The sequence below is a fragment of the Triticum dicoccoides genome, chromosome 1B, assembly GCF_002162155.2.
Source record: "Triticum dicoccoides isolate Atlit2015 ecotype Zavitan chromosome 1B, WEW_v2.0, whole genome shotgun sequence".
In the NCBI taxonomy this organism is placed as follows: domain Eukaryota; kingdom Viridiplantae; phylum Streptophyta; class Magnoliopsida; order Poales; family Poaceae; genus Triticum; species Triticum dicoccoides.
The window spans coordinates 20,535,899-20,547,821 of NC_041381.1; the positions used below are offsets into that span (position 1 = coordinate 20,535,899).

An 11,923-nucleotide genomic window follows, 5' to 3' on the forward strand; every position below is an offset into this window, starting at 1 on the left:
TTCCAGTTGCAATCCGTGGGATCATGGACGCGCACGTCCGTGAAACGCTATTTGGCCTATGCAACTTTTTCGACGTCATCTCTCGGAAGTCGATTGGCGTGAGGCAACTCAGAAGGCTACAGGAAGAGATCGTGGTGATACTATGCGAGCTTGAGATGTACTTCCCGCCCGCATTCTTCGATGTTATGGTGCATCTGCTGGTCCATATAGTGGAGGATATCATCCAACTCGGGCTGACGTTCCTGCACAGCATGATGCCGTTCGAAAGGATGAATGGTGTCATCAAAGGATACGTTCGCAACATGTCACGTCCAGAGGGAAGCATAGCCAGGGGCTTTCTGACCGAAGAGTGCATCTCCTGCTGCACGAATTATCTAGGCATCGAGAACCCCGTTGGTCTGCCCGTCAACAGGCACCTCGGCAGGCTCGCTGGATGGGGTCACCATGAGGGTCGCCGCGAAATGCATGTCGACTTCGAGGGTCGACTCGCCGACTTTGAAAGAGCAAACCTAGTCGCGCTACAACACATAGACGTGGTCGATCCTTGGGTGGTAGAGCACAAAACCTTTATTAAGAAGACGTACAATGACCGAGGCCAACAGAGGATGGACGGAGATATACTCAAAGAGCACAACTCATGTTTCACGCGTTGGTTCAAGCAGAAGCTTCTGTCGTACCCTTTACATGAGGATTCTTCCGCGGAAGAACAACTCATATTCACCTTGTCACAGGGCGCCGAGCACAACCTGATGACCTATGAGGCGTACGATATCAACGGCTACACATTCTACACCGAGGACAAGGACATGAAGAGCGATGGTTATCAGAACTCTGGGGTAACGATGGAATCCTACACCGGTAACGACAAGGACAGATACTACGGAAGGATCAAGGAGATCTGGGAGCTGAGCTACGCTGGAGAGAAGGATGTGGCATACCCGGTTTTCGTGGCCAAGGTGCCAGAGAGCAAGGGCTTTGTGGATGGCGACATCGGGGGTATGATCGTCCTGCGGTTTGATGACATCTTTGCTATGTTTAACCTTCATCCGTTGCACTACACCTTCATTCGGTTGTTTTCGCTGAGCATGCAGATGCGGATCATTAGAGACAATACCCCGGACATCGTGATAGTCGACCCCTTCTACATGCGTGCCAAGCACTTGAGCAGCGCTGGGGACCGCCAAGTTGCGAGTTCACACCTCGAAGGCGTCATTCTGGCAAACGCGGATAAGGATAACTTCCTTGTGCCTTACTTTCCCGAATAAGTCATCCCTTAACCGCCCCGTAACATATGATTTCTTAGATTTCGATCGTTCTTTTTTTTCTAACATTCCGTGTTCTGTGCAGTGACACACATTGCACACTGATCCTCTTAAGCCCGAAATATTCCATAGCCACGTATTTCGACCCGAACCGTAACTCCATGATAGACTACACAAATGTGAAGAAAGTTCTTGATGATGTTCTCCCCGGCTACGCCCAATCTGGAGGCACCTTCACCAGGCTAGTTCGTAAGTACGGCAAGCACATCTTCTCACACAATACGAAGTTCTGCTGCGTCAAGCAGCCGCCTGGCGGTCAGAAGGATGCCTACTACGCCCTCCATCACATGCGGGCGATCATAAGGGACCATCATCACCTTCTGCTACCAGATAATCTCAAAGATTGGGCCGCGAGCTTGTTGGCAGTCCAGGACGCGGACCTCAGACAAGAATTCTTTCACATCCAGTCGGAGTTTGCGGACATCATCCATCAAGATGTCCTTCATACCGCGGGGCAGTTCTTCCTCAGATATCAACCGTCCAACAGTGAGATAGATGTAACGCTACAAATGCAGGGTGACAACGACCGTGATTTCATGACCATCACGACAGACGGCGGCTTCACCCACGCTCCTGTCCGATGAGTTGAGTCGAAAGTAGTGATGTGTAGTTCTGAAACATTGATTGGCTCATGTTGTAATTAAACTTTAATGAATTCGTATGTCTCTTTGGTTTGGACGGTTGTTCAACTTAGATGTAATCGATGCTATTTATTAGTAGGACCATGAATCGTGCTATTAATGTCTTGCTTTTCTCTTCCGATCCTTTTGTTGCATACTTACACATTGCTTATGTATTGTCTGTTGTTTGGCTTGTGCATAGAGATGCCGTCGTATGTCGTGTACAAGGGTAAGGTTCCCGGAGTCTACGATGACTGGGAGGAGTGTCGGAGACAGGTTCACCGTTTCAGCGGTAACAGTTACAAAGGGTACACCACTAGGGCGGAGGCCGAATCTAGATACGCCCGCTATCTAGCGGGAGAGAGGAGGGAGCGTTGGAGGAACCGGATGAAGACCAGTTTGATCGCGATGATGCTCATCGTGATGACCACAGCTCTCTTCTATGTGATGGTAGTTTAGATGATCGATATCGACTTGTAATGTGAAGGCAAACTCGATACTCGCGGTCTTGAGACTTGTAATGTTTTATCTTTGTCCGGTCTTTTGAATCCGGAGACTAATATGATGAATTGTATTCGAAGACTAATCTTATATTGTATTTGATGAATCTAATGTTGCTGTGTGCTGCTGTCTATATTCTATGCAATAATATATTTTGTAACCTGTGCAAAAATCAAAAAAGCAAAAAAATAAAACCTAATATTCATACTAATGGCGCACCACACAAGACACTAATGGCGCACTGTGATCATCACACTAATGGCGCATTAGCTGCTGGTGCGCCATTAGAATGCCAAAGCACATTTGTACATATGGCCCCTGGGAGGCATTCTAATGGCGCACTGCAGGCTATACTAATGGCGCACTACGTGGTGCGCCATTAGAACACCAGATACTAATGGCGCACCACTAGTGCGCCATTAGAATTTAATTCTAATGGCATGATGCCAGTGGCGCACCACTAGTGCGCCATTAGAAGGCAAATTCGGTGCGCCACTAGCATGCCTTTTCCTAGTAGTGTTAACTCCGTTAATTAGCTGTGACACTGACACGCGGATCCCACTGGTCAGATTTGACCTGCTGACGTCACGCCAACGTCATGTTGACGCAGTTAATTATTTTCTGGACTTGTTCTTATTCAGGGAATTCCAGAAAATGTTATAAACTTCAAAAATTCATATAAAATCAACCGTAACTCAGAATGAAATAAATTATATATGAAAAATGATCAGAAAAATCCAATCTATCCATCTGTACCATTTTCATGCATGTTTGAACAACTTAAATCTGCTGTATACAACAATTTGAATAAATGGCATTTGAAATGCCTCATGTGGAGTTTGAATTTGAACCTAGGGTTCAAACCAACTTCATTTAACTTGCTGCTAGTTGCATTAACTCAAACCACATCATATTGCCATGTCATGATCATGCATCATATTGTGCATTGCATTGATTGTGCTTCTTCTTTGTTTGTCGGTGCTTGTCCCCTCTCAGTAAGACGTGTACCGACGATGTGATCGATGACACCAATGAAGAAATATACTATCTTCAGAAGTGCCAGGCAAGCAAAACCCCCTTGTTCATTCCGATACAATTCCACTCTCTCTCGCTCCTGCTCTCTTTTACTGCATTAGGACAACATCAATTCATCTGTTATTTGCTGCGGTAGTTGAACCCCTTTATCCTCTGCATGACCTGTCATTCCACAGTAAATAGATGAAACCCACTAGCATGAGTAGGAGTTGTTTGAGCCCTGATGTGCCTACTCATTCATGCTTATTTGTCATGCCTGCTACTGCTTAGAGTTGAGTCAGGTTTGATTCATCGAGGATGAATCAGAGGTGTGTGAACATGTCCTACTGTGTGTGAGCTAAGTGTGTGAACATGATTTGGTAAAGGTAGCGGTGAGAGGCCATGTAGGAGTACATGGTGGGTTGTCTCATTGCAGCCGTCCTCAGGAACTGAGTTCTGTGTTTGTGATCCATGATACAGTTACTACCATGCATTGGGCCCGAAACCAATGGACCCTCTTGGCTTCTTATTCACCCTAGTCCTCTGTCCAGGAGTTGCAAGTAATTTCTGGTGTTTGTAGCCTACTGGAGACCGTGGACAGCGCTGACCGTGGGGATACCATGCGTGAGGCCGCAAAGTGATATGAGGTGTTACATGCTAGATCGATGTGGCATTGAGTCGGGGTCCTGACATCGTCGTGGGGAGGAGGCACGGGATCTGGCTGGATGAGGTCGTCGTCTGGCGGGACGGGCATAGTCGTCGGCGCAGGATCTGGCCAGATGAGGTCGTCGTCGTCGTGGGAGGGACTGGCATGGTCGCCGGTCGGCGAGATCGGGGGAGGGGGGGAGCTAGGGTTTATGTCTCGAGCGATAGAGCTGGCGGCGGGATGGTGTGGGGAGAGACACAGGGGATGAAGGGAGGCGAATGTGGATATGAGAAGGTTAGGGCTAGGGCTAGTTTGTGCGTCGGTCTGTCTCCAGACTATTGGGCCGAGGTTGTGCGTACGCCACCATCGTGCCTGGCACAGCAAGGGGCCGGCCCATCGGGGCATGAAACGACACGACTCACAGAGGAGGCCATTTTAGCATGTCGGGTCGTTCGGCCCGTTTTGGACTTTTAAAATAAAAAATTCAGGAAAAATGCCAAAAATATAAAAATTCAAGAAATAGAGGTCAAGTGTCATGTGCGGTAAATAGTGAGCTTTAGTAGGGCACGTACCACGTTGGGTGTTTAACCAGGCGGTAGGGTAATATTCTCAGCCATTAACCTTTCGAGGCCCCGGGAACCACAAGGACCGCACATCGCTACAGTCAGCGCTCATAGGCCATGGAGCGTAATATTGAGAATTGTATTTGTTATCCTTGCGATTAATAAATTATTGTCCAACTTTCAAACAAATGGGGAACATCAGGCAACAAATGGGTCTTGGGGGTTGATTTGGTGAATGTCCTAAGCTCGTGGGGACAACATTGCGCTTTACATGTGTCCATGATCAAAATAGCTTATTATGTTGGGGCTGTGTTTCTTGAACAGATTTATCAGAAATTTAAATTTAAGAATGCAAGTTTTGGATATGATCTCAAAATGCTTATTCCATTGGCAAAAAGCATGACCCTCTTAATATTTTTTCATTCCCATGCCCATGTACAAATTTGAATCACACTAGACTGTTGATGTGCAAATTAGAATCACAATGGTATGGACAGTTCATCGCCACAATTTTAGCTCAGTTAATTTCTTGGAGCCTACCATCCTACTCTGCCCTATAATTACCACTGTGCAAAACCAAACATAAATAATTTTAAAAATTGTTGAACATTGTATCTGACATGGATAGCCTACACATACTATTACCATTTGAGCTACATCCAAATCTATTTGCATGGTTTTAAAATCAAGCAATAAAAGTAACTTGTTGCCATAAGAATTAATCAAACTTGATGATAAAACTAGCATTACAGCACACCAGTGTTCTTCAGATCCTACAAATCTGAGCTACGCTTGGCAGTAAATACCAAACACCAAGAATCTGGGTGAAAGAAAAACTTGTAGGAACATAAACTACTGAGTCATGCATTTCATCATCCTGGATTAGATTACAGACGGACACACTCCATTAATACACGAAACTGTTCAACAGTTCAGCAAAGCTGATACTAATAACTTCAGCTTAAACTGCAGAAAAGAGTTTTATCTTACAACAACAGCAAGCCATCATCATGGTTTGTTTGCTTCTATCGACACGAGACACACAACAGGATAACTAAAAAAGTAGTCGCAGCGGCTCTCAACTCGGACATTTTTACGACAGCTAACAGCTTTCTCACTCTCTTCTCTTCTCTAGTGCTAAATTTGTACAGTGAGCAGAGTAACATGTTCAAACATACTCCACCCTCTTCCTCCTCTTTACAGCTTAGTCTCTCAGATTAGTCTTTGCCTCCTCAGCTACAGAATGTACACTCTCTCCAGTGCAACCAAGATTTGTATCTTATTCATGCCGGTACCATTACTAGTCGATCTTATAGGGTTTTCAGTTGTTGGGGGGAACACGCGAGCGCAAACCTAGCCACTGTTAGCTGTACAACTGCATAGTTCCACCCTTCAGGCGGCGGTGCATGCTGGTTGAAGCCCCTGGCGCTTCTCTGCATCCACAAGAGCAAGACAGACATATGGTTAGCATATGTAAGATCTTCATGCTGAATCTGTGAATATTGATGACAAAACATACCTCCAGCAGCAACTAGCTTCTCTACACGCGCGACTATGTGCTTCCCATAGGTGTACTTCTTCAGTGTGTTCAGGTGAGCTTTGATCCTTGTAAGGATCATCTCTCTCTGCTGGTCATCACAAGTCTCCAACACCTTCTGCACCACATAGTTTGCAAACTGATCTTTCATCATCACCTGCAAGGACATATGCAATGTACATCAGCAAGGTTAACAAATATTTGGCATGTAGATTCTCTTGGGAGCTTGGTAAAAAATGCTGAAAAAACACAGACCTCAAGAGGTTCACTTTCAGTGGTAGACTCAAGCATTTCACCAATCAAGATCTGCCGCTCCACAGGGTTACCAAAAGCTAAGCACTTCTCAATGACATTTGAAGCAAACTTTTGCTGGCTCATTTGCACAATCTGCCCAATTAACTTGTCAATGATAGCAGTTCTCTCATGTGGCTTGCCATGTTCCAGAACATGCTGCAAAAGTTCAGCAAGCATTGTCAGAAACAAAGTATTGTGAAAATGGGAACAGAAGGTTAAAAATCTCAGAGCTGAGAGTGCAAAGTCCAGATCTCAGTATTCATCAAAGAACAGCAAACAGTAAGCAGTCCACAAAAAAAATACAGATCCACTTGTTAAACAGTAAACAGTAAACAGTAAGCATTACGTAAGCAGAAAGATCAGTGCAGCAGCCTGCAGATGCTACTACACGAAACAGAAGGCAGACTAGTGCAGGTCACTGCAAGACACTTGAAGAAAAAAGATGTGTAAAGTCCACATCTTAGTAATCAATAAGAATATTAGGTTTGTCTTAAGTCAAAACTTTCTGAAGTTTGACCAAGTTTACAGAAAAAATATATCAACATTCACAATGCCAAATCAATAACATTAGATCCATCATGGAGTATATTTTCATATTGGATTTATTTGGTATTGCAGACTTTAATATTTTCTAATATAAATTTGGTACCTAATATGCGGAATAAAAAGAAACGGAGGGAGTACAAAAGGAAAACTACCATGCAGTTACTAGTAATTTTCAAGCATTAAAACAACATGATAACCTTCAGATGATACTGCACCAAATAGCCAACTACATTACACCACGCAGTAGTGAAGCAGCATAGAAGCTTGGACAAGTTCAAGGTATGCAACAATGTTCGAGAAGATGTGCATGGCACTGACCTGAACAACATAGTTACCATATTGATCCTGAGCCAGCAAACAAACAGATTGAAGAATCTCATCCATCATTATCTGCTGCGTTGTGGGGTCATCACAGTGCTCCAGCACCCTCTGGTAATTCACATGATATGATGAGCGATGTAGACTGTGACATATTAATTGTATACTTCAAAATGTATCAAGGAGCATGTTGTGCGGTATTAGCATACCTGTATAACCCGACAACCATAGGGATGAGTGGATAGCAGCACAACTTGACCATAGAATGTTGAGACAATGAACTGGATAACGTCCTGAGGGATGCACTCTATGCATTTCTGGATTACATGGTTACCATTTTGATCACGTACACAGCGCATGATGTGTCCATCCAGTTCAGCAACCATTTTAGTCTGTTGAGCTAAATCCACAACCTCTATGGCCTGCACACATATATCATCACATGACATAAGATGCCATTACTCTTCCAGCAATTTATGTATTTAGGTATATGTGCAAAAAGTTTTAAGTAAGTATACAGGAGAGGTTATATGTTTGAGTGTTCCAGTATATATATATTGTATAACAGAGAAGGCAGATGTGACTGTTAATTTGTATGCTAATGCCTTGTAAAATATCAGTTAAGTTGCTTGCTCCAGAAATCCTCATATAGTACATGTTAGTGGAAAGGGGTGGTTTAGGTATTATACTAAGAACTATTTCAATGATTGATAAAATTGTATACCAATCTCAACAAGACATGAGCTAATTCAAGCTACAGAAAAGTCAAAAAGGTAGTGATTGTAAATGCTACTTTGCCCATGCAGAAGTCTAGAAATCATAATTTCCTACTTGATCATATAAAAATGAAATTCAAAATGAAAGGAATGTCCTTATGTTTTCCTAGATAACGTATGAATCAACTGATAAGCATATAAAAATGAACACCCAATCTCAACACGCTATAGGAAAAAAAAATCACAGTACAGAAACATAAAAAAAATATGATTTTAAATGCTACTTAGCCCATGCAAAAAGTCCATAAATTGCAGCTTCCTACTTATCATATAAAAATTAACTTCAAAATGCAAGGATGTCCTAATGCTTTCCTAGACAAATATGGATCAACTAATGAGCACCTTTTGTATAACCCGGCATCCATACATCTGAAGACTGAGAGCAAGGACACGCCCAATAAGCTGATCAGACAGTTCCTTTATCTGAGTAGTGCTTCCATGCTCAAAAAACTGGACAAAAGGCAAACAAATGATAAGTGCCACATAACAAAGCCAGCACCTCAAACAAAACAATTTTCCATACCTTTTGAACAACATAATTTCCAAATACATCAGTCATCAATGTGAGAGCTTGAGGCATGATTTCTGAAAAAACCATGTCTTTCTCTTCAGTGCTGGCTGTTTCGAGCTTTTGCTGTATGAATCGGCTCCCATATTGATCCGCACTACAAAATATTCAATAGTTGGTAACTAAATAACCATACAAGAAGATATATCTTTTACAGTTCTGCATACTTCCAGTCATGAATAAGAAATCAGCAGTAATTAAGGGGGTCAGTACCCTGTGCAAACTTGGCAAACTGCAGAAAAGACTAGTCCCCTTTGAAACGAGATTATAAGATAGAGATATCAATACAAAGCTGAACATTGTTAAATAGACACACTGGGGATTTTGTTCAGTGTCATAATGCATTATGCCCATGCGAGCTCCACACTACAAAGATATGTTCTATAATTTTTATCGTCATTGTGCAGTATGTATGTGCACCCACACATGCACATAGAAGCATATTGCTATGTGTTTGCTAAGATGGAAAGGCTAAAACACTTTTCATTATTGGGTGATCAGAATAAACAAAGGAGGATTCGTGTGCTTTCTGTTGGGTATTTGGCCCTAAGACTGTACGATGCATATGCACACGAAGTATGTTATAATGTTCATATACATTAAATGCAGAAGTGTACCTGAACTCAACAACATGCCCAGCTATTTCAGAGAGCTCATAAGTTCTGCTTTTGTTGCTCTTGAATTCCTCCAGAAGCGAGGGCATCAGATTGCCTTCCATCTTCCCAACCAGGTCTGGATTCCACGAACCAAAAGAACCACCAAAATTTCTCATGCCTGATGCAAAGCGCATGCTGCGTTCACCGTGCCTAAGTGGGCTACCAGATGCAACAGGTGAGGAGGGCAGAACAGGACTTGTCAAAGGGCTACCGCCATAACCAAGGCCGAATCCAAGATTTCCATAGCAGCCATAGTTCTTCTGTGACTGAAGCAGTGGGCTAAGGCAACCCTTCTGAGGACCAAGTAAATCCATGTAAGAATTTCCTAGATGTCCACCGGCCATGAAAGGATCATCATAACTTGCTGCAACTTGGGCAGCAAGGTACTGAACATATAATGGATCAATAGGCATCTGAAGAGAAGCTGCTCCAGTCGGACTTCCTACTCCATTGTAGCCTAGGTAGTTGGATGCACCACCTAAATTTTGCCTAGAAGATAAAGTGCCTCCTGGGGACCTTGCGCCAATCCTTGGCGAAGCATAGCCAGATCCAACTGAGGAATTGTCAGATGATGTGAAGTTACCAGCATTAATCTGATTTCTCATCATAGAAGAATTAGCCGAATACCCCTCAGGTGCCCTAAAATGCCCTTGATCGGGACGTTTCATGAAGGAGTGCTGCTGATTGCCACTTGTTTGATCAAAAAGGAACCTATTGGCATTATCAACATCCTGGTAGAGCTTAGACTGGTCCATAGCTTGCCCATTACCAGCTCTCGATGATGACAGGTTCATTCCAGATAGAGCAGCCACCAGATCATCAGGTTCACCAACGGCAGATGAACTGCGGCGGAAAGAAGAGGAGCCACCATTACTCTTTTTATCATAAGCGCCGACTTTCACACCAATTGGAGGCAGGCACGGACTCGGTACCCTCCTCACCAGCTCCGGATCTGGGGATGCACTTCTAGAGAGTGAGGGTCCCAAAATAGATGCATATGCATGTGATGACAACTCATTGTTCCGAATATCAGCCATGGTCTGTTCGTTGCTCTCACGCTGCAGGCCACTCATAGCTCCAGTCTCGCGATGCAGAGCATACTGCATTCCAGAAGAATCCAGGAAGTCATTGCGGTTGTGATTGAGACTCTGTCTATCCATATCACGTTGAGAGTCCTCCTGGAACATTTACAGCAAATTGTGCAAATCTGATAAGCCATCTTGCATAATATTAAACTGAAGAGAAATAAAACTAGCCGAAAAGCCACATTAAATTGTTTGCAGTTGTAACATGGAACCAGGAGACATGGCCTACGAACATGATCAAATAGCAAAATGAAATAAACAAGCTAATTTCTACCTGCCTAACGCAGGTATTGGTTCATCCAACATGAATAGCAAAATGAAACAAACATGCTAGAACAAAGTTGCTGGTCCAATGGATACTACGCAACAGACGCATAGATGCATAAACAGGCATTATACAAACAGAACATTGTGAAGCAATAGACAATATTTCTCATGACTCTGTAAATTCAGAGAGGTTATTCAGGAACCTCGGTGCTTCTGATGATCCGGTAAATAAGGAAAGGTTATTCAGGAACTATTAGTGATAACAGTTACAATGATCCATCTAAGCAAATACTACAAAAGAAACACTGGCTCTGAGAATTCATAGATCAGCCAATACTATCCAGCACTCAAACTGAATAGTCGCCCTTCTGCGCCACCCCTGCAAGCTATGGCTACAGAACATTCCTATATATGGCTATATGCTACTTCAAATCACACAGAAAAGTATGCCTCCGACGCAATCGATAAATCAAACAGCTGCAAGAGCAAGACTATGCTCATGATGTATGAACTTTGCACTATTCAGTTAACCATATGAAGAAGCCAGCAGCAACCTGCAAGGTGTGAACTGGTCGTTCATACACACATACTGTATGAACTCCTATGAACTTGGACTATTCAGTTGACCGCCGCACACCCCAGTATTTTCAGTCCACTTCACTCATAGCAAGTCATAACAGACAGCACTGCAGAACCAATACTAATAATAGCATGCTGAAAACGGAAGACGGAAAACGAGATCTTTGCTTGCTGGGAGGAAGGAAGGAAGCCACCACCTGGAAGATGCCGGGGAAGCCGCGCTGGCGGGGGTGGTCGATCCCGGGGAGGCCGACGAGCCCGTCCCCGGGCGCCCTCCGGCCGTCGCCGATCCCGCCGAGCCCGGCGGCGGCGGAGGAGGAGGATGAGGAGGAGCGGAGGCGGTGCTGCGCGGACCGCCAGTCCTCCTTGGAGAGCAGCGGCGGCGGGAGGCGCGGGTTGAGGTGCGCATTGGAGTAGTAGTAGCTCTGGTAGGCCGGGTCGGCCCGCAGCTCGTCGTCCAGCAGCACCTCCCCGCCGCCGCCCGCCGCCATGGCCATGGCGCCCTCCACCGTGGGCGGCGCCGAGCCGCTGCGGAAGAGCTCGAAGTCCCCGCGCTCCCCCTCCTCCCCGCCCCCTCCGCACACCGCCTCCCCTCCCCCCCCGCGTCGCCATCTCCGTCACCATCGGATCG

At 44.6% G+C, this 11,923-nt stretch overlaps 1 pseudogene; it reads right to left on the bottom strand.

Annotated features, from left to right (window-relative positions):
- Positions 1–5,548: 5,548 nt before the first annotated feature.
- On the bottom strand, positions 5,549–11,916 carry LOC119316706 (annotated as a pseudogene).
- Positions 11,917–11,923: the final 7 nt, after the last annotated feature.